This window comes from Durio zibethinus, chromosome 10 (genome assembly GCF_047325235.1).
Source record: "Durio zibethinus cultivar Kanyao isolate XHJ-2024 chromosome 10, ASM4732523v1, whole genome shotgun sequence".
NCBI classification, from domain to species: Eukaryota; Viridiplantae; Streptophyta; class Magnoliopsida; order Malvales; family Malvaceae; genus Durio; species Durio zibethinus.
Genome location: NC_143171.1, coordinates 14,022,773 through 14,042,053, shown reverse-complemented (window position 1 = coordinate 14,042,053; position 19,281 = coordinate 14,022,773). Strand labels below are relative to the sequence as shown.

General features: G+C 35.5%; 1 pseudogene across 1 annotated transcript; it reads right to left on the bottom strand.

Annotated features, from left to right (window-relative positions):
• Positions 1-216: 216 nt before the first annotated feature.
• On the bottom strand, positions 217-19,075 carry LOC111291864 (TOM1-like protein 5; annotated as a pseudogene). Its single transcript, XR_016345782.1, has 11 exons — positions 18,769-19,075; positions 18,416-18,503; positions 12,225-12,337; positions 11,987-12,062; positions 11,799-11,897; positions 11,601-11,714; positions 3,995-4,152; positions 3,530-3,605; positions 3,322-3,407; positions 2,593-2,769; positions 217-552 (listed from the first exon to the last, which is right to left on the bottom strand). The product of XR_016345782.1 is annotated as a TOM1-like protein 5 (transcript).
• Between the last annotated feature and the right edge of the window lie 206 nt (positions 19,076-19,281).

Below are 19,281 nucleotides of genomic sequence, written 5' to 3'. Positions count from 1 at the left end.
AACAACCCGCCACCCTTCAAGACGAGCCACACATAAACACCAAATAAGAAGGCTCGGATTGTAAGATCATTTTACATGATTAAAAATATGTTGGGAGGTTCAGTCATTCTTTCAACCAACACCTGACTGCACAAGCAATGGAAATCCATCTTCATTCTTAAGAAGTAAGAAACCGATATATCTACAAGCAGAAATTGTAAAAGCACTTACCTTTAGTTAGTCACTAAAATCCATGCTCCCGCTGCAAGAACTGCTAGCATTACGACTGTGTAATGGCATGCCTCTCATATGACCAACCACAGCAGAACCATCTACCTTTTCTCCTGAAAGTATCTTTCTCTCTCAATATGTTTTGCAGGGGGAGGAGGAATTGCAACAGCTGAAGGACTTGCATTGCTTTCACATGATGGTTCCGATGGCAATGGTCGAATAAGTGGACGGTTTAGCCTTTCTTTTTCTCCAAGAACGTGTGACCCAAACAAACGTAAGTGTGGCTGCACTCTAGAGCACTCTTCATCTTCTGGTTTTGCACATGCTTTCCCCTTTTGTATCCTATAAAGTTTGGAAGTTGAAATGAAAGAATTTTGTCAATTCATACAATCAACAAAAACGAAATAAAGGCAAAAATTAGAGTAGCAAAATTTTATCCCTCAATAAAGCAGTATTCTATCTGTTCAAACTAGGATAGAATAGTTGGGTCCTTTCCTATTACTTTAAGCTCTTGGGAGAACTGATCACCCTAATTAACACTTTATAAGAACTCTTGAGTTCAAATCTTGAACCTAGTGTCTTGTTACCTATTGTGTGCAATGCTGCTCTAATCCTTCTTTAGCATACACTTCCTTTTTCACTTGGGTCCGCATGCAAACAATTAATCATTCATCCGCTTGCATGTTAGAACTTAAATACTATGTTGCTCGAACTCATTAAAAACGGAGGCACACCCGTCTTGACATGACTTGAAACTAATCATGATATTTGATGTGTCTAAGATGGCAAAAAATCTCACCACAAATAGGCAGCAAAGGATAGCTAGATGTTAGTATCAATTAATACTTTGTTTTCTCAAATCTTGCTTTCACTAGTGTGCTCCATATACTGGAAATCCAAAAGCAGAGAAGGGTAATAGAGAGAGAAAGAAGAAGATAAGGAAAATAGGTGAGTCACTTTAAGTCATGGCTGCAGAAAAGAATAAGAGAAAGGAGTAGCAGTAAAAAAATACAGTTGCAGAGGACTGAAAACGAGAGAGAGAGAGAGAGTTATACAAAAGCAATCTTGAAATTTTAGGGTTTAAAGTAGAATGAAGTTTGTAGCCTTTGAGTGGCCACCTGGGCCTACTAGGTTTTTAAAGGTTGTTTAGGTTTATAAACTCAAACTCAAATATCTATTATTAAAATTGGAATAGCTCATATATAGATTAAAACTTGGAAATTTTTTTTTTTAAATTCAAAGTAAAAAAGGCTCATTACAATTTCTCTTTTTTTTCTTTTTGTTTTTTTTTTTTCTATTTTAAAAAGGAAAAACCATTTCTATCCTCTTATTAGCTTCATTAAATTAAAAATGATCATACACCATTTAGAATCAAACAAATGTGATATATAGAAATTAAGTGTAAAATATACCATTAGTCACTCAATAATGGTCTTGTTTTTAAAATGATCACTTAATTATTAAAGTTTTTCAATTTAATCACTAAAATTTGTGTAAATTTTTGTCACCCAACCATTAATCTCTAATGGCGTGCCAACATGACAGTGTCGTGGCATTGCCACATCATCCAATATGCCAAGTGACATTATAAATTTTGAGAAAACAATAATTTTGCTAGCGTAACAATGTTACATGGTAACTAACAGGAGACATAGTATTGTCATGTCAACACACCATTAGAAACTAATGATTTGATGATCAAAAACACACTTACTCAAACTTTAGTGACTAAATTGAAAAGTTTGCTAATTTAGTTACCATCTTAAAAGCACAACCATAGTTGAGTGACCTACCTCCCTCGATGCGCTTGGCATGAGTTGAACAGTCTAGGGCCTGCTCTGATACCACTTGTCAATCTCCAAGCTCATGCGGCTCCAAGACCCAGGCATACACTCATCCGACGTTCCAGATCAGCCTAATTGTCACGGTTCACATTCTTGTAAGGTATTGTCCGCTTTAGCTCATCTAACCTCACAATTTTGTCTTACAAAAGACGCCTCACAAGGAAGAGGTGGTGTGAACCCTTTTATACTCCAATGACCTCTCTTTCATGTCCGATGTATTGGAGTACCTTGCCTACTCCCTCTTGGAGCGCTTGGCATGACACCTGCACCCGTATACTACTTTTGGATCCCTTTTTAGTGGTATATCCTTTTGTATTAGATTTAAGACAATTAAAAAGTTACACATTCTAACACATAAGCTTACCCAACTCTGAGCTACATGGCTAAAATAAAATAGTTGGGTCCTTTCCTATTTAGCTTAAGCTTTTAGGAGAATTGGTCAACCAACATAATGTCTCAAAGAGAAAACCAATAAAAAGAAAAGAGAGAGCTTTATTTATTTTCTAGGAATGTTCGAATCTTCAAAAGATAGGCATACCTTCTAAAAAGTTGTTCTGGCTCTTCTTCTTCCTCTTCTTCATGGTCAAAATGATTTAGAGTTGACATTGGCCTATTTGAAACAGAGGTTCTCCTGGAGAGAAGAGTATCATGCCTGACAAGAACTTTTTGGAGTTTCTCATTCGACTCAATTGCTCGAGAAACCACCTTCTCATCCCTGAATAAATAAAAGACAGCATCCAACTAAGCTGCAACACCAAATTACTTGAATTCTATATGAAGTCTGAAGTGAAAAATTGTTAAGGAATTGCAATATGCATCCTAGCATTTCATAAACAAAACAAATAACCTCCAAGTTGGGCAACTAGCATATAATCATATAACTTCTACTTGAGTGTAAGAATGCAGTTTCACTTTCACAAAAAAAAAAAATATATTTCCAAAAAACCATGGTAAAAAACATATGATTATATATCCTTTTGTCACAATGAGCCATAAACAATCATAGGTATTTTATTTGCCATGGGACTGCATGCCACTATTGATACCCTGGCTTTCCCTCTCCATTCATCCTAATAACCATCATTCCATTTGCCATGGTACTACATGCCTCTAGTCCACGCTGCACTTGCAACTAAAAATAATATAGCCAGTAAATGCACCCATTGGAAAGAAAGTAACAGTTTCTCTTTTTCTCTCTAACACAACAGTAAATGGTTTCTCAGAATTCAAAATAATACTGTGCTCCTAATTGCAAAGCAGCACTTACTGAGAACTCATCACAAGATGCATCACTCACTGCTTCTGGAATGAACATTGTTCCACAAGGTCAAGTGTAAACTCATCCTTTGCACCCTAAAAGAAGCATACCATAGCAGTCAAAATGACAGATCCCAGGTCAAAATTTTATACATGCATCTGAGGGTAATAAAATGCATCAATCATGAGGCATGTAAGCATGGAAATATCACCCATACCTCAGGATTTTGGGCATCAACTGCATCGAGTACTTCTTTTAAAACCTCTAATGCATTGCTAGCCTTCTGAATAATGCTGTAATGAAAGAAAAACAGACTTGAGGAATTTTGTTTACTAGACAAGATAATCATGATGAAACAAACAAATATCTCATATATCAATGTATTAGAAATGTATTTAGCTATTAGTAAGCATAAAAATTAATTTTTTAAAGAAACTTAAAACAGATAGCCAGTAAAAAAAACCAACATATCCTACTTCCCTAAAATGAATAAAGCATTTCATACATTAAAGAAGGTCAGTGTGCTTTTAGATAAGCTAGATAAAATTTCATGTTTTAACCTTCTGTACAATGTATAGCTAAAAAAAAGGAAAACAGCCCTCTTATAAAATGGAATAACTAGTAAAGATAAGCCAAATGACACACACATGCTCAAAAGAAGGAAAAAAAAAAAAAAGGTTACCTGGACTCAGGAACAATCTTAGTCTCTGTTTGCTGTGCAACTGCCTCATGTCTAGTGGAGGCAAGTTCCCCATTAAGTGTATTATTCTTATTTGGTAGTGAAGTTGGTGGATTTGATAGTGTAGCATGAGGCCTTTGAGTAAATTCCACTCCAGAACTCTAAAAGGATTAACAAAGAAAAAGAAAAATGCAGTTACCATCAAATTCACTAGAATTGCATCTACTAATTACGTGTTCTCAGGAATAAAACAACAGAAAATTACTTATGCAGCACGTTTATTTTACACTCAGGAAAACGTATCAAAATAGAGTGTTGGATAACACTGGACCTTAAGAAGCATATATTCCTAGGAAGCACACTTTTCAATAATGGAAAGTTATGAAAAAAATACAGAAAAACTGACAGAAAACTAGGGAAACAGTTTCTATGCACTAATGTGTTCATCTTTCTCAAAACCATGCTTTTCAGAAAGCTAATTAAAAAAGGTTAAATATCCACTCATGTCCTAAAATATCATCTATTGTGTTACTATAAAAAGAACTTGGAACTTTCACAAGATAGCTTATGAATCGCACCTGTTAGTGTATGCTTGTGTGTGAGTTGGAATATTATATGAATATTCCATGGGAGACAGTTTAGGAGGGATTAATTGGGAGCATTAATGTATAATTTGTAATTGATTCGCTTTCCTTAGTTTTGCCTATGTAATGAAAGGATAATCCAACGGATTAGCAAGTTGTTCTCTAAAACTTTAATTCTAACATGGTATAAGAGCCAGCAGCGCAACCCTAGCCCCTGCCCCCCCTTTCTCTCTCTCTTTCTCCAAACCCCTTTGAGATAGCCCCTACATTGTCACCTAAGCCGTTGCTACTACAGACTTTGATCTTGCAACCCTAAAACTGCATATTTAAAACTTTCCTTCCTCTTTAGTAGTCCCTCATTAGTTGAAAGGAGGACGCCCCCTTATTCTCAAAAGAGGCAAGAAAAAGCGGTTGCAACCTTTTCGTGAATGATAGATTAAGGGACACAAGTTCTTCTCAATATAGAGCATGGCTGCAAAACTAGTGATGGAGTTCCTAGTTGTTGATTACCGGTTGTGTTACCCGATTGAAAGATTACCAGTTGTGTTCTAGAGGAAGAAGGTTCTATGTCCATGGCAAAAAAAGAGGCAATCGCATCGAAGGTGATAACTCAGGAGTTTATCACAGGCTCACAGTTGTCGAATGAGAAACTTGATGGCTCCAACTACTTATCATGGAACAAGACTATGTTGGTGACCTCATGAGGTCTTGGAAAGGCTCAATTTTTGACAAGTAAGCCACTAGCAAAAGAAAGCTCGGAGTATGCAATGTGGGAGCAGGAGGACAATCGAGTGCTTGGACAATTATTCAACTCAATGGAACGTCGAGTAAAGGTGATGTTCAATCAATACTTTACAAGTAAGGAACTTTGGGATGCTTTAAAAATTGTTTATGCAAATTCTGAGAATTGGCAGAGGATCTTAGATGTTACCAGGGCATGGACTAGAATGGAGCAATCCGATAGGAGCCTGAGGGAGTTTTGCTGTGTTCAAGGTGGTATATGATGAATTTAATGAACTCATGCCCCTGTCTACCGATCTAACTCAACCTAGAAGCAACAAAAGGCTCTAGCTATAGTGTTTTTCTTAGCAGGATTGAGGAAGGAGTACGCTAGTGCTAGTACTCAGATGTTAGTAGAAACAGATCCACTTTCTTTACTAGATGCTTATAAGTGCCCGAGCAAGGTCACTCAACATGATCCTCCACCAGAAGATAGGGCAGTATTTGTGGCCCCACAACGTGAAGGGTTACCACCGCGCAAAGGACATGGTGGACGAGGTAGAGGACGTGGAAGTGGTAAGGGAGACCCAGGGTCTTGCTATCATTGTGGATAGCAAGGACACTTACGGAATGTTTGTTCGCAACTTCGGGGCAATTCTGGCCCGCTAGTGGCATGTGTGACTGATGCTATGTTTTGGCCCCAATAGCAAGAGGAGAATGGAGTTCAATTATCCCAGGATGAGTATGACAGGCTTATTCAAATGCTTCAGAATCAAACTTCAATCTTCTCTCCAGCAGCAACTTTTATACAAGGTAAATCTACTACATGTCTAGCTACTTTCTCTAAGACTTGGGTGATTGATTTAGGAGTTTTGAATCACATGACGAGTAGTACAGGTACTTTTTATTCATATGCTCCTCTGTTTTGGTTGCTGATGGAAACTCTATAGATATTGTGGGAAGTGGCAAGGCTCAACCTATACCACGTTACCTTTGCATTCCATGCTATATGTCCCTTTTTCTACTTTTAACTTACTTTTAGTTAGTCAGATTACAAGGAATTTAAATTGTAGTGTTTCCTTTTTTCCTACTTATTGTGTTTTTAAAGATCTATTAATGAAGCAGACTATTGGTAGGGGGAGGGTCGAAGGAGGTCTTTACGTGCTTGATAACATATAGAAGATAGTCTAGATTAATGACATGCTCGGGAGAATTATCATCAGCTTATGAGTCTCATTGTTGTTTTAGTCATCCATCTAAGTCAACTTTACGAGCTATGTGTCCTGAACGTCCCTTATTTCCAATCACCCTCAAGGTGTTCGGGTGTACATATTTTGTTCGTGACACTCGTTCAATTCACAGTAAATTAGAACCATGTTCTTTTAAGTGTATCTTCCTAGGTTATTCACATATCTAGAAAGGGTATCGATCCTACTCTCCAAACATGGGTTCCTTTAGTATGTTGACAAATGTCGTGTTTCATGAGTCAGTTTCTTTTCCTTCGGTACTACAGTTTCATCCATCACCTCTAATATCAGAAGAAGATTTTCTCATCCATTAGATACATAGTACAACAGTTGATAATACCAAAATATATATAGTTGTTACATGTTAAAATGGTGCTAAAATTTAAAATTTTGGATGATTTTTGGTGCTTTTCATGATATTTTCATGGCTTTAGGTTTTTTAAGCACAAGACTCATTTTCATGCAAGCCATGCATGTAATCATGCAAAGCTCACATTCGGCCCAACCATGCAAGCACAATGCCGCCCACCATTGGTTCAAATTCAAGCATGCACAAGCCCACTTAGATCCCAATCCATTCGGCCAAGATGAAATTTCAAGATAATCATACTTCCTTTGCTTAGCCAAGAAGAGAATGCATGGCACAAGGACTCTACAAGGTTAATCACATTCGGCCAAAGCAAATCCAAAGAGTTATCATGTATTCCTTCCACAATGGTGAGTAAATGCATTCGGCCAAGATGAAGTTGAAGCTTACTATGAAGATGGTTGATTAATCTTAAAGAATTGGAGTAGGATTTTACTCATTCAAAATTCAAGAATTGGATAAAAATCCAATTTCTCTTGAAACTCCAAGCCTTAGCCAAATCTAATGGAGGAGATTATCCAAGATTTGATCAAGATTCAAGCAAGGGCCAAGATTAATCCACCAAGATTCCATTCGGCCAAGAACACTCAAGCATGGAAAGTCCTATTCGGCCATAAAGCTCAGAAGACCAAGATAAAACTCATCCAATTGTATTTGAATTAAAATCAACCACTTGTGTAGTTTATCCCCCTTAGTCAAACCTATGCCTATAAATAGGCAAGGCCATTCACTTATTTCATCATCCCTCTCCTCACTTCTCTTCTTTTTTTAAGTTCTCTAGTTTCTTTAGTTCTTTATTTCTTTAGTTAAGGTATTGGCTTAAGTGACAGATTTGTCAGTTACCAAGTTCTTGTTCTTTAAAATCTTTGTTCAATCAAGAAGTATTTTCATTCAAAGATTTCTTTTCTTGTTTTTAAAGTTTGCAAATCATGTTTCTTGTTTTCTTTAATTTCGGCTAAGCATCCTTTTCCAAGATTGATCCAAGTTTCTTTGTTTTCTTTGCAAGATTCGGCTACACTCTCTTTTACATGTTCTTTAATTTCTTTCATGCAAGTTTAATTTTCTTTCAAAGCAATTCGGCATTCTTGTTTACAATCTTTTAATTCTCGGCTTTCAGATTAGTTGTTGGCATTAATCTTTTACTTCTCAAGTGATTTGGTGAAGTTTAGAACCTTGTCATACATTACCTTTAATCTTTACTTGATCCGTATCTATTTAAACCCTGTAACCTTAAAACCTTGAATATTTAATTGTTTAGATATAGGTTCTCAGCCTGAACTATCCAACACTACATTCTATAATCCCTGAAAAGACAATACTTGGAATATTCCACTTTATTACTTGATTTGTGCACTTGTAAGCTCTATTTAAAAAGTAACAGCAATCACCAGTCAATGCATCTCCTTCTAAGGCATGCCCAGATAAACGATTTGGTCATACGTACACTAGAAGGACCTGCGTAGATCCGACTAAGGAAACTTCCCTTATCGAGACAATCTCTCCATCAATGGATCCACCTCGAGACATTATGGCTGAATATGTACCAATTGCTCTACAGAAAGGTACGCGAACTTGTGAAAATTCTCTTTTATAAAAGCCCTCATACAAAGGACTATCTGCTTATCTTCAGACTTGTATTGCCACAATTGACGCTATTACTGTGTCACGTGCTCTTCGTGATGCTTTTGTAGATTCAAGATAGTGTAAGGCTATGGAGGATAAGATGATGGCCCTAGAGGCCAACCATACATGGGACTTGGTTTCCCTACCAAAAAGGAAGCAAGCTATTGGGTGCAAGTGGGTTTACACCATAAAATTGAATCCCGATGGTTCATTAGCTAGATTGAAGGCAAGACTAGTAGCAAAGGGATATGCATAGACATATGGAGTATATTATTTTGATACTTTTCACCAGTGGCAAAGACGACATCTATACGCCTATTTTTCAATTTTGCTTCTACACATAAATGGGCATTACATCAATTGGATGTGAAGAATGCTTTCCTACATGTTGACTTGACTGGGGAGGTATATATGGATCAACCAATGGGCTTTGCTGCTCAGGGGGAGTTTGGGAAGGTGTACCGTTTGTGTAGGTCTCTGTATGGTCTGAAGCAATCGCCACATGTGTGGTTTGGGAAATTTAGTGCAAATCTTGTTCAGTATGGCATGCGACAGTGAGAAGGATCATTCAATATTTTAAATATGACAGAGTTCTAGCCTTATATTGTTGGGAGTGTATGTAGATGATATCATCATCACTGGCAGTGATAGTACAGGGATTAACAAACTTAAGATGTATCTTAAGTCCCAATTTGCGACCAAGGATCTTGGTCAATTGAAATATTTTTTGGGTATTGAAGTGGCAAGGTGTAAAAAGAGAATCTTTGTATCTTGGAGGAAGTATGTGCTGGATATTTTGAGAGATGCAAGCTTGCTCCATGCCAAGCCAAGAGACACACCGATGGATCCAGGTATCAAGCTTTCTCCAAAAGATGGCATTTTACTTGATGATCCCACACCTTACAAGAGACTATGGGGAAAACTAAACAGCTTGACCATAACAAGACCTCATATATCTTCTCTAATGAGTGTGGTAAGTCAATTCATGGTAGCTCCCAGAGATCTTCATTGGAGAGCCACGATGCACATCCTCCAATATTTGTTGAGAAATCCTAGAAAAGGAATACTCTACAGTTCTACTCGCGATGAGGGTACTCGATCCTATACAGATGTAGATTGGGTAGGCTCTCCTATAGATAAGAAGTCTACATTTGGTTATGCTATCTTCCTTGGGAGTAATCTAGTGTCCTGAAAGAGCAAGAAGTAGCAATTAGTTGCTAGGTTAGCGCAAAATTAGAGTATAGAGCCATGGCTTTGGCTACAATAGAGGTATTATGGATGGTTCGATTCTTAGATGAAATTGGGCTTTTAGTTCGGACCCCTACAAAGTTATGGTGTGATAATCAGGCGATGATTCATATTGCTTCCAATCCAGTATTTCATGAAAGAACCAAACATATAGAAGTTGATTGTCATTTCATTAGGGAAAAGTTGCGGAGAGGAACAATATTATTGAAACATGTGCACTAAAGGGAACAACTAGTCGATGTTCTTATGAAATCACTTCCAGGAGTTCGAGTTGACTAATATGTAACAAGATGAGCATAACTGATATATATATATATATGCTCCAGCTTGAGGGGGAGTGTTAGTGTATGCTTGTGTGTGAGTTGGAATATTATAGGAATATTCCAATGGAGATAGTTTAGGAGGGATTAATTGGGAGCATTAATGTGTAATTTGTAATTGATTCTCTTTCCTTAGTCTCGTCTATATAATGAAAGGCTAATCCAAGGGATTAGCAAGTTGATCTCTAAAGCCTTAATTCTAACAGCACTAATGTCTTTACAAAAATGGAATGGACATTAAAGGAGACATACACTTTATTGCTTTTGGTTCAAGCTGCATTTCACAACATGCATCTCAAGAAGGTATGAATGTGCTCAAAATGACTACGCATCAAGCTTATGCCTTACAATCACAAACCCAATTCTCTACAAACCCACTCTGCTTCAACTCCTTTCATATGCTAACAACAAATAATTAATGTCTTTTGATAATAGGTGTAATAATGATTCCTAAATGATTACTTGCATACTTGTTTCTACTCTATAACATTCCTAAATGATTACTCGCATACTTGTTTCTACTCTATAACTGTGCCTGCTCATATTACCTTCATCATCTTTAATAACTCCTAGGCATCAAGATTTAACAGTAAACCAAACTACAAAATGCTAATGAAAATGGACTCTTCTAGATATCACATAAAAAAGTATTTACATAAGATGGATTCGACAAAATTTATACGAAAGGTTTTCATATCAGTTAATGTAAACCAGAATTTTGGACTTAAAGAGATGGTTGTGCAGATGAAGGTATTTTTGCAGAACTTTGAGATTCAACTTGTTAGGATTTTGGTGATTACAGGGTTGCAGATATTTAAAAGGAAGCAAGCAAATAACACAATTAGCAATTTGCTAGGGAAGAAAAAAAGATGGTAAAATATAATGAAAGAGCTGTAGACATTTTTGAGAGCATTTAGACATAATTATATCCATTAAAGGTATGATCTGATTTGTTTATGGCATAGGTTGAGGAGGTGGCTTAGGAGTGTAACCGCATATAATAAATAGAACTGAAGAAACAAAGGCAAAAGAAGAAAAACTAAACTGCCAAGGAAGAAAAAGAGAAATAGTAAATTACTGAGAAAATATTGAGCAAACTTGGCCAAAAGAATCTAGAAGAAACTAAGTATAATGGAGGCCATCTCTTGTTCCATCACTGTCAAGAAGAAATCACAAAAATCACAATAACAACAATCCCAACAACATACCCTTACTATTATTAAACTACTACAGTCTCATGAAGAGTGTACACTTAAGCTGCAGATTTTTTATTTAAAAAATATAAGCAATAAATGTATAAAATGCAGCAATCATATGATTCAAACTGAATCTATTAATGGCTTTGACTATCATCATTACCATGCTTCATGAAGAAAAAGTCTTTTAAATTGAGTGCAACTCATAACCTTAGCCCTAGGTTTCCAGAGAGGATACCTTTTGTCTAACTCATAAAAAATGTACAACAAAAGGGTGTTACACAAGTTTCATGTCTGTACCTACCACCAAATCATAGTATGCTGAATAGTATTGAGGGAACTTTCTAGAAGCACCACCAAGGGATGTCTGAGTAGCATCTAAAAGCAGAAATATTCTCTCTTGTACAGGCAAATCCAACTGTGACAAAGGAAAGAATAATAAGAAAACCACTAGAGTTGTACAAAATCGATGAACAATTGTAGAAATGAAACAAGTGTACACCTTTTTCTTCACTACTTTCACAAGAATAGGTAGAATTCCTGTATGAATCACCTCCTTATGAACATTTTCACCAATATTGTTCATCAACATCTCCAATAGCTGCAAAATTAGGCGTTAAAGAATGTGTTTTCAAGCTGCAGAACAACATATGGTCAGATTGTCATTAAGCAAAAATAGCCTATACTCACCAATACAGCATACAATTGAGTATTTGGGTTTTTGCTCCCCAATCGTTTCTTAATTCCTTTAACATCTTTAGCTTGCCTGTGTAAAGAAATCATAAAACAACACCAAATAAACAAAAAGAAAAATTGTAATGGAATATAGTCAACCCAGAACAATGAACTGAAGCGTCAATTTTAACAAAACTCTTAGTGGTCATTTTCATTTAAAATAAAAATATATATAAGGGGAAAAAAATACTACCTTTGATCTCGAGCAACTAACTCACAAATTTCAATGTTTTTTGTCCAGTCCATCTCAGGCAATTTCTCACTTGTAGCAGAATTGACGAGCTCAGCTGCCATTTCTGCTTTTTTCTGAATGAACTAAAATTAATAGAAAATAAGAACACTGACAACAACATGAATAGATCAGCAAGAAAAAAAATACATAGATCACTGCAGATACAAGTTCAAAAAGTAAATAGACTAATAAAGTTCCGAACTAAAATTATATAGTCATGTAAAAAGAAAATCAGATAAGAAGAAGCAATTTAAACTGAGATCTGTCATTCATGCATCAGCATGTTTCAGATTCAAGATATAATAAATAATACATATTGTGGGAAAACATTTATTTACAGCTGGTTGTAATCTTATAATCTATATATTTATATTTGTATCTCTAGAATTAAGTATTAGTATCCCTAGAATGAAGGGCAAAAAATTAAGATAGACAATCCCTCAATTATATGATCAGTTTTAAGAAGACTTAGTTTTCTAGTTTACCCACTAGTTAGTTGTATATAACCCAAAGGTGCTTGTATAATTCTTTATGAGCAGTTTTTCAATATACAGTCAATTTTACTCTTAGTTTTCCATTCAATTTAACATGGTATTAGAGCGTTAGGCACTTTTTGGGAAAATTTTTTCAGCCTTCATTGCTGAATTCTATTTCAAGCTTTCATAGCCAAATCTTGTTAAATATTTCAGCCTTATTTTTTCCTTCTTTGGCCTTCATTGCCTAGAATCGTCTTTGGTTAAGCCTTTACTATTAAGACTCGTTTCAGTTCTGAGAAAGATAACCATACCAGAGATAGCAGAATCTGTCACTACTACCCGATTTAAGAAAGTGACAACTCGTAAAACCACCGGAGTACTACAAAAGTCTCAAGAACAAAGAGAGTTGGATAGAGAAGAGATTGAGAAACTAAAAAGCCTATTGAAAACTCTCGAAAAGCCTATTGGAGTATATTCTTTAGGTAAGGTCTCCAGTTCAAGGAAAGCTTTTGATTCTTATTGATTAAATGTCTCGATTAAGTCTATTACAAATTCTTGGGTCGTTAACTCAGGAGCCACAAACCATATGACACATTCCTCATAGAAATTTAGTATATATATCCTGTGTCCTAGTAATAAGAAAATTGTTGTTGCAAATGGTTCACTTACTACAATAGCAGGATTAGGAGATATTCAAATTAATACCTCATTTGTTCTTAAAAATGTTCTTCATGTTCCTGAATTGTCTACTAATCTGATATTTATACAAAAACTTATCAGAGACCTAAATTGCAAAGTGAATTTTTATCCCTTTTATTGTGAATTTCAAGACCAGAGTTCAGGAAGAGGATTGGACTTGCTAAGGAAAAGGATGGATTATATTATCTTGAGACATCAAACAACACAAGTAATACAAAAAAACAGTTTACCTTTATCATTTCTTTCCGAAAAATCTCCCAATAAAGACAAAATCTGACTTTATCATTTTCGTCTTAGACATCCTACTTTTGGAACTTTGAAAAACATGCTTCCTTCTTTGTTCAAAGGATTAAATGCAAAAAATTTTCATTATGATAATTGTGAACTTGCAAAGCATAGACGTTTGTCTTTTCCAGTTAGCAAAAAAATAAGTTCTATTCATTTTACTTGATTTATAGTGACATATGGGGTCCCTCTACAATTCCTAATACTTCTGGTGCAAGGTGATTTGTTTCTTTCAGAATGATTGTACCAGGGTCTCTTGGATATTTTTACTTAAATCCAAATCAAATGTGAATAATGTGTTTTTAAGCTTCCAAAACATGATCCAAAATCAATTAGAGTGAAAATCAAGAGATTTAAGTCTGATAATGCAAGAGACTATTTCAACTAGAGTTTATCTACCTATTTACAAAAGGAAGGGATTATTCATGAATCATCTTGTGTTAATGCTCCATAGCAAAATGGAGTGGTAGAGAGGAAAAACAGTCACTTACTAGCCACAACCCTAGCTTTACTTTTTCAAGCAAACATATGAAAATCCTACTAGGGGAAGCTGTTCTCACTGCCACACATATTATAAATAAGTTACCTTCAAGGGTTTTGGGATTCAAAACTCCTATGGAACAACTCTAACAATTTTATCCCAACTTTAATACCATAAACAACCTCACACCTAGGATATTTGGTTGTACATCATTTGTTCATGTTCAAAGTCACAATAAGGGGAAGTTGGATCCTAGAGCAATTAAGTGTATTTTTGTGGGATATTCATCAACTCAAAAAGGGTATAGGTGCTATCATCCTCCTACCAAAACATTTTGTGCATACAGACGTCATTTTTGAAGAAAGTAAACCATTTTTTACTCAACCTTATCCTCAGGGGGAGACTTCATTCATGAAAGGTAAGGATAAAGACTTTTTTTTTGCTTGATTTGTCCTCTTCAACATTTTCACCCATTAATTCTTCTGAATAGAAACCTGTTTCTTCTGAGTCCAAGTCAAACACTGAATTTGAGTCTGAACCCATTCCAAACATAGAAGATGTGACAAAGGATAATATTATTCTTGATTCTATGAAGAAAGTACAAGGGTTCTCAAGAAGAAAAGTTCTAGATCATGAACCAATGCAAGTCCAAGAACCTGATCCTAACTCTGGAAATGAGATAATTACAATCTTTGACTCTGTTTCTCAAAATAAGCATGAATCTCCTAAAACTATAACTAGTGATTATGATCTGCCTATGGTCATTAGAAAGAAACTAGAAAATATACTAAGCATCCATTATTCCCAATCTTTAATTTTGTGTCATTTGAAAAATTCTCACCATCCCACAAAGATTTTTTTGTGAGCCTAAACACTATTTCTGTTCCAACTACATTATCTAAGGCATTATTCAGTGAGAAATGGAGGCAAGCCATGAAATTAGAAATGGAGGCCTTAGAGAAAAATAAGACATGGGAACTGGTAAAGTTGCCTAAAGGAAAAAATCCAGTAGGATGTAAATGGGTTTTCATTGTAAAATACAAGGCAGATGGTACTATTGAAAGGTATAAAGCCAGATTGGTGGCTAAGGGCTATACTTAAACTTATGGAGTGATATATCAGAAAACTTTTCTCTAATTGCAAAGATGAATACAATTAGGATTTTGTTATCATTGGCTGCAAATTACAATTGGCAACTTCAACAATTTGATGTAAAGAATGCTTTTCTAAATGGTGATTTGGAAGAAGAAATATATATGAAGTTCCACGTGGATTTGGAGATCATCTAGAAGCAAGCAAAGTATGCAAGCTAAAAAAGGCTTTATATGGCCTTAAACAGTCTCCTAGGGCTTGGTTCGGGATTTGCCAAAGTGATGCTAGCAATGGGATATAAGCGGAGTTAAGGAGATCCCACATTGTTTATCAAGCATTTTGATTCAGGGAGAGTCAGAGTTCTATTAGTGTATGTTGATGATATAATTGTAACTAGAGATGATGAAAAAGAAAGAGAATCCCTAAAACAATGTTTGTCTAGAGAATTTGAGATAAAAGAGCTAGGGAGATTGAAGTACTTCTTAGGAATTGAAATAACTCACTCACAATATGGTATTTTCATCTCACAACAGAAATATGTGATGGATCTTTTGAAGGAAATTGGGAAGCTTGCATGTAAACCTGCAAATACCCCTATAGATCCTAATCATAAACTTGGAGAAGCTAATAAAGATACTGCTGTAGATAGAGAAATGTACCAGAGATTAGTTGGAAGACTCATTTATCTCTCATATACTAAACCTGATATACCATATGTTGTGAGGGTGCTAAGTCAATTTATGCATAGTCCTAAAAAAAAGCCCCTACAAGCTCTCTACTGTGTATTGCACTATTTGAAGGCCAATCCTGGGAGAGATATCTTTTTCAAAAGAAATTTGAAACTAGTTCTAGAGATATATACAGATGCTAATTATTAAGATTCAGTAACTGATAGAAGATCCACCTTAGGCTATTGTGTCACGGGCCGAGACTTAAGCTCTAGGCTCGTGTGGCTCCAGGATCCGGGCATGCACTCATCCGACGTTCCAGATCAACCTATCTACCACGGTTCACACCCTTGTGAGGTATTTTCCGCTTTAGCCCCCCTGACCTCACGGTTTTGTCCTACAAAATGTGCCTCACAAGGCAGAGGTGGTGTGAACCATGGCAATTAGACTAATCTGGGATGCTGGATGAGTGGATGCCCGGGTCCTGGAGCCGTGCGGGTCAGAGCTTAAGTCTCGACCCATGACAATTGCACTTTCCTAGGTGGTAATCTTGTAACTTAGAGGAGTAAAAAACAGAATGTGATGGCAAAATCAAGTGCTGAAGAAGAGTTTAGAGCAATGGCTCAAGGAATTTGTGAATTACTATGGTTAAAGATTATCCTAAAAGACTTGACGATCAAGTGGGATGGACCAATGAGACTCTACTATGATAACAAGTCTGCAATAAGCATTGCACACAATCCTGTGCAACATGACAAAACAAAACAAATTAAAGTAAACCAGCATTTCATAAAGAAGAAACTAGACAGTGGGTTGATTTGTACACTATATGTATCAACCAAGGGTCAACTTGCAGATGTGTTGACTAAAGGTCTTAGCAATACAACATTTCAAGAAATTATTTCCAAGCTGAGAATGGAAAACACCTATTCACCAGCTTGAGGGGGAGTGTGAGAAAACACTTATTCACAGCTGGTTGTAATCTTGTAATCCATATATTTATATTTGTATCTCTAGAATTAAGCATTTGAATCCCTAGAATGAAGGATAAAAAATTTGGATAGACAATCCCTCAATTATAGGATCAATTTTAGGAAGATTTAGTTTCCTAGTTTACCCACTAGTTAGTTGTATATAAATCTAAGGTGCTTGTATAATTCTTTACAATTAATTTTTCAATATACATTCAATTTTACTATTAGCTTTCCATTCAGTTTAACACATATTAATAGACTTTCAGCAATTCATATGGACAGTGTGCTTATTGGCATGTACAATTTTATTGGTAAAAAACCAAACACCAATCTCTAGACCTATGACCTTGAATTAATAACAAAAACCTCAAATCATATAGGTTACATAAAGGGTCAGTCAGTCAACGTTTACAACTATCAAATATGTTACTTTAATTACTATCAATTTTAGTAACGGGCTTAAATCATTATCTACGAGTTGTGAGGTGGTACAAATACCCAAGGTTTGCTTGTATATATGTACATATATAAACATATGTTGGATATATAAGCATGTAGTGCCTCGGAAAAGCACATTAGCATAGGCCCCAACATTAAATTATCTATTAGTTCTGTTTTCTTCTTGCTCTCAATATTTTCCTTACCCCAGCTCCATGGTTCAAAAACGTTGCGAGCATTTTTTTTTAATAGCATTTCATGGAGAAATAATAAATGCACAACTCCTACTCCTCCTTCTCCAAATCCCTCCCAGCCTTCTCTTGAAAAATAGAAGAAAAAATAGTCAAATGGAAAGTAATTCAATAATGCTATGTTGCTTGAACCAGCATTTAACAGAAGATATCAACAGATTTTATTTATGTAGGTATTTATTATTTCTTTTTGCAATTACATCTGCATTCCCGTCATTTGTAAACCTATTTTTACTCAGATAATACCACTTCAAGTCATACCCATGTTCAATTTAAGTCTCTTCTTTAGCCAAAATGAAAAAAGAAAAAAATTACTTCTCTTGAATCAGAACTTTACTATGTGACAAATGTGTTAACTCCTCAAGGAAGCTCTCACTCTTACATGTCTGAGAAGAAAAAGAATCACATACATGTATAACCAATCGCAATTCACCAGTCCAAAGTATAAATAATGAGATATGGTATTTAGAAAAAATCTACAACCACTTCTTACATATTTAGAACTATACATGACACATGAATATATACATTGAATACCATTTTTTTCCAGCAAATCAATAACCCAAAAGCTCATACTGTAGAAGAACATAACACTTACAGAAAATTTCAAGCAAAAAGCCAAAACTCAAGGAATGATTTTAGAAAAAGCAAATCAGGCAATTAATTATGTGATAGAACTACATGCACAAATGCAACAAAAAGAAAGACCTTAGAATAAATAAAGCAACAATAGAGGGTCATTCAATTAGTTAATCAAGTCCTCAAATCCTTGGAGAAACGAGACAAACCTTTGATAGAGGAAGAGCGAAACTAGTTGAGCGGTTTTTTTTTCTTATTAGCAGCAACTTTTAATTGCATACAGCCTCACTTGTTACTCTGCAAACAACAAAACAACACAGTTTGGAAAAACATTAAAGTACACCATCAGTGGTAAAATAAGTGAAGAATAAATGACCTCGAAAGAAAAGGGTGAATTGAGAAAACCAACTTATTAACTCAAAATTATCCAATTGAAAAAACAGGTTCAGATCTCAATTGCTTTCAATCTTATATATCTTTCTAAACCAAATTAAAATAACTTCTGAAAAAAGAAAAAAACAGAACAAACATTTCATCGCAGGAACTCTAAACGACGGCGTACCTGTACAGACAGAGACCACGTAAAGGAACACGTGATAAACCCTCAAAAGCTTCCACTCGGATACAGAGACTAAAAGACGAAGCGAAGCATCAATTTACCAAAACTGAGCTTTAAAACAGATTAATAAAGCTTAAATTTGGTTATTTATTTATGGTAATAATAACAATAATTTAATGAAGGAATTCCACAGTGCCGATTAAATGAAATTCCCTTTTTAAAGCTTGGGCAGATTGATTGAACCTTGCAGCAGCAGTGATCGCCATGCCGATGAGGAGCTGTCCAAAGCTTCCTTTTCCTAACGTCGCTTGAAGTTAAAGGTGAGCTGTCGTTATTTCTTTGCGCTTTTTTCTTTTTGGCGGCGTGCCAAGGATGCTCTGGACACTCAAAGTCCCCACTCATTCAAAGCGCAAAATGATTTTTTTCTTTTTTTTAAGAATGGGATTTTTGCTAATTGTTTAAGGTTAGTTGGAGTATGGTTATATTTTTATCCTTATAATTAATATAATAAATTTT